Source organism: Cynara cardunculus, assembly GCF_001531365.2.
Source record: "Cynara cardunculus var. scolymus isolate 2C chromosome LG 17, CcrdV1, whole genome shotgun sequence".
Classification (NCBI taxonomy): Eukaryota; Viridiplantae; Streptophyta; class Magnoliopsida; order Asterales; family Asteraceae; genus Cynara; species Cynara cardunculus.
The window spans coordinates 31,359,041-31,364,308 of NC_037544.1; positions in this window are offsets into that span (position 1 = coordinate 31,359,041).

Here is a 5,268-nt window from a genome sequence, read left to right on the forward strand (position 1 = left end):
AACCACTACTCTTCTTTTGAGGCGGCACCACCTCTAAGTCATATAGGCAAAGTTCTATAACATATTCGTTGTTAAGATGCCTCTAAACTTTGTTAAGAGATTAACTCATCCTTGTTCTCGACAACGCCGTACTATCTTTCACCTTACATGGATCTGTCATTTGATAGTACCTTCTATCAGTCAAGTGACTTGTTGTTACCCTTTAAACTTGGTAGATAGGAGCATTATATCCAAGTTGGGTTTCCATCACTGACTGATTCTATGTGGCTTCAGACCCATGTCTCTGGTGGTTGACCCTACCAAGTTTCTCATCAGAGGCTTGGTTAGTGGATATGCCAAGTTCCTACAAGACTTGACAAACACAATACTTATGGTACCATCATCAATTAGTTGTATCACGTAGTTGTGTCGGAGACCTATGTGTCGCGACTTCCCATTATATACATCATTGTATACTTTGGACAGTGTGGCCTCACTGTCACAATACATGGGAATAGAAGGAGTCGGTCGAGGCCATAAATGGATATCTGTCAACAAATCTCTAATCCATTCAGCCTCTTTGCCCACTACCGCTAGGGCAATGAATTCGGCTTCCATAGTCGAATGGGCGATACATGTTTGTTTCTTGCTCGCCCAAGAAATCGCCCATCCAGCAAGAGTATAAATCCACCCACTTGTGGGTTTAGAATCACTTGAGTGATCTATCCAACTAGCGTCGGAATATCCCTCCAAGATTCCTGGATGCGTAGAGTATGTCAACTCTAGTTCTTGGGTTCTTTTTAAGTAGCCCAATACTTTGCTAATTGCCTTCCAGTGATCTGAACCAGGATTGCTTGTATATTGACTCAGTCTACTCACAACAAAAGCAATATCCGGTCTAGTGCAATGCATTGCATACATCATGCATCCTATTGCACTAGCATATTCTAGTTGAGCCACTGCTCTACCAGTATTCTTATTAAGTTTCAAACTTGAATCAAACAGAGTGTTAAACTCTTTTATATTCAAATTTTGAAACTTTGTCAGTATCTTCTCTATGTAATGAGATTGACATAGAGAGATTTGAGATGCTGACCTTTTGATCTTTATCCCAAGGATGGTATCTACTTCTCCAAGATCTTTAATCTTAAAGTTCGAGGATAAGTACCCTTTTGTCTCAAGAATACCAACTAGATTGGTTCCGATGATCAACATATCATCGATATAAAGACAGATTACCACAATGTACCCTCTTGTGCACTTTGAGTAGATGCACCGGTCGGCCCCATTATGTCGGAACCCGAAAGATGTGATAGTCGTATCAAACCTTTCGTGCCATTTTTTAGGAGCTTGTTTTAACCCGTATAGAGATTTAACTAGTTTACACACTTTATTCTCTTGTCCGGGTATTACAAATCCTTCAGGTTGCTCCATGTAAATCTCCTCGTTTAAATAGTCATTCAAGAAAGCTGTTTTCACGTCCATTTGGTGAATATACAGTCCTTTTATGGCGAAAATTGCTATGAGAGTTCGAATGGAACTAATTCTAGCAACTGGAGCATAAGTGTCGAAATAATCGACAACCTCTTTCTGTCTATATCCTTTTGCCACCAATCTAGGCTTGAAGGATGATATTGAACCATCAGGATGCATCTTTCTTTTGAATATCCACTTGGAACCAATGGGTTTCACCCTATTGGCAAATTTGCCAACACCCAAGTTCCATTACCCAAAATGGAGTCCATCTCATCATTTATGGCTTCTTTCCACATAGGAGCATCCCTTGAAGTTATGGCCTCTTTAAATGTCTTAGGATCATCTTCAGTACTGATAGAGAAAATGAATTCTCTTGTCACTTTCTTTTGAGTCCCTTCTACCAAGTACGAGAAAAAGTCATTTCCTAGATTTTTTTCTTTTCTCACTCTTGTACTTCTTCGTGGTTCGTCCGCCTCTATAGAGGTTTTGGAACTAGCACGAGATGAACAAGAGGGATTAGAGGCCAATATTGGTTCTGATTTTTCAGCATCTTTTAAAAATCTATCTTCAAAGAACTCCACATCTCTGGATTCTACTATAACACCTGATTCTTTGTCTAATAATCCATCAGCCTTGCTATTTACTGCATATCCAACGAATATGCTCTTAATAACACGGGCTCCCAATTTAGATCTTTTTGGATCAGGAGTTCTATAGTATGCAACACATCCCCAAACCTTTAGATAGTTCAGATTTGGTTTTCAACCTTTCCAAAGCTCATATGGACTAGTTGGAATCACACGACTAGTGATTCGGTTGTGAATATGACAAGCCGTCAACAGGGCTTCTCCCCAGAGATTGTTAGGCAACCCTGATTGGTTCAACATACAGTTGACCATTTCAACAAGGGTTTGGTTCTTTCGTTCTACCAAGCCATTTTGTTGAGGAGTAAATAGTGAGGTCCGTTCATGTTTGATACCATTCTCTTCACAGAATGTATAAAATTCTCTATTAAAATTTTCACCACCTCTGTCTGATCGAAGTATTTTTATCTGTTTTTCAAGTTGATTTTCGACTTCAGCTTTGTAGAGTTTAAAAGCCTCAAAAGCTTCATCTTTTGAATGTAACAAATAAACTTGTAAAAACCGACTGAAGTCATCACAAAAAGTTATGAAATACCTTTTACCTCCTCGGGTAAGTATTCCATTTAATTCACAAATATCAGAATGAATTACTTCTAAAATTGATGTATCCCTTTTAACAGAAAGAAAAGATTTCTTTGTAAACTTTGATTTTACACAAGTTTCACAATTTCCAAAGTCTTTGTTATCAATTTTGATTAAACCTTTGTTATGCATCTTTTCAATATTTTTCACATTTGTATGCGCAAGACGTTTATGCCATAAAGAAATAGAACAAACAGAATAATCCAAAGAAGCAAATTTATTAAAATCGTTCGGCATTACATCACTTTCAACCATAGAAACAAAAAATTTTGTATCACTATCAGACGTGGCTAACACATTACTTCCTACTGATTCACTCGTTTCGTCCTCCTCACAACCATCTTCACTCAGATTAAGGCGATACATACTCAACTGGTTGTATCCCTTTCCAATAAAGACCTTCCTCTTGTAGATCACGACCTTCCTATTCTCTATATTTATTCCAAACCCGTTTTCATCGAGTTTGCTTGCAGAGACTAAGTTCTTGTTAATGAAAGGCACGTGAAAAACATTTTGGAGAGTGACGGTCTTGCCGGAAGTGAACTTCAGTAGCACGGTACCCATTCCAACGACATCCGCACGGTCGTTGTTTGCAACTATCACTTGCTTCCCATCTCTAACTGGTCCATATTCAACAAACTTGGACCTGGAGTCACACACATGAACAGTGGCTCCAGAGTCCAAGTACCAACCACTTCTTGCAGCTACAATTCTCGTGGCGGCCTTTGAAATCATGTCAATCTCTTCCATGTGGAGATTCGCCACAAGGTGTTGAATCCCCTCAACAGAATTAGCAACAGGGGGTCCGGACTTTCGGTCCTTGCACTCACGAGCATAATGTTCCGTCTCTCTGTAGACGTGACATCTTCCGACCCTCTTAAACTTCTGTCCCGGGTTTGATTGACTGCATGATCTCTTAAAACTCTTCTTTTGTGGACCCAAGTTCCACTTCTTGTTTGGCCCTCCGGCCCTTCCCTTACCCTTGCCTCCAGCCTGCACGCTGTTGGCATTCATCACAGACTTGCCTCTCCTTTCCAGATTACGTGCCTCTTCTTCAATATGCAGATGTTTTAGTAAATTGTCCAAAGAATAATCTTCGGTTTTATGCATCATTCTTTTTGAAAAATCTTTCCAAGATGAAGGCAGTTTGTCAATCACTGCCCTACTTGGAAAATTTCAGGGATAGCAATAGAAAGCATTTTCAATTTGTTTACTAAAACTTGGAGCTCATGCACTTGCTCCAGAATAGGTTTATCATCAACCATTTGGAATCTCAAATACTGAGACACAAGATATTTGTTAGTTCCATCTTCTTGTGACTTGTATTTGAATTCCAAGGCATTCCACAACTCTCTAGGGCACGTAATCGGGGAATACAGATCATACAGACGATCTGACAAAGCATTCTTAATGTGTCCACAAGCAAGAGTTTCCTCTTCCTTGCGGATCATTCTAAGCTTTTGTAGATCGGAAATTTTTTAAGGATCCGGTTATTGTCCTGGTTCAAGGACCGGATATTCGGGAATGGGAGGGAGACTTGGGTCCAAGACATAGTAGAGTTTCAACACCATGAGCATAAATTTCACTTTTTCTGCCCAGCGAGTGTAACTCGACCCGTCAAACTTGTCCAATTTCATCATGTCTTAATTGAGAATACGATAATTTCCGGTGTCTATTTGTTATAAAACCTTTAAGATTGTTGAGAAAAATAATTCCAATAAGAAAATTGAACACCAAATAAAGATTTAAACTTTATATTTTATACCGATAAAAAGGTTAAACCTTTTTGAATTCAGACCAACAAAAAAAAACCTCAATACGTGCCAATTCACACCGATTGAATCTATCCTTCTCGATAGATTCAATGAAAGAAAGGGGTAGAAGCAGAGTGTTCACTTAGTGAACGAGAAATTAAATACAATGCAAAAATTATAAAACCCGCCTGTTTAGTATTATGTCGATTCGGATGATGAACTGCACAGAAACCTGTTCTTAAAGGTTTTATACGACCACTCTTGTAAGTTGTGAGTTTGCTAGTCGCAAAGCCCCAGGATTTGATGCAGTAGGCAATCCGTTTGTGAACAGCAATCACAACGAATATAGAGCAGGTTTATGTAGAAAAATGGTAGAGAAAAATAGGTGTCGGGAGCAGAATTCGTCAGAGAAGAAAACCAATATTTTGAGTGTGTATAATGATACGGCTTCACCCAGTATTTATACTGGGTGAAACCCTAGATGAGGCCTGTTAGGTCACCTATTGATTTGGTGATGACCCACTGATCTATTCCTCTACCTTAGCAACACTTAGTAGTTATTGGTTCTTTGAAAATTGGTGTCTTGATACATACTTAAAGCAATTGGCAAAATCGAAGACTAGCCGATGTGAAGATAGAAGGTCACCGATGCGGTGTTGTGGATCAACTGTCTAATATACACACCAGGACTCCGAAGTAGCTGAAATGCATATTGAAAATATTTTTGAAGCTACAAGCCGATTGAAGGAAGATCTTCATAGACCGAAGATTGAAAATCTTCATGGACTCAAGATTGAAGATCATGGACCGAAGATTGAAAATCTTCATGGACT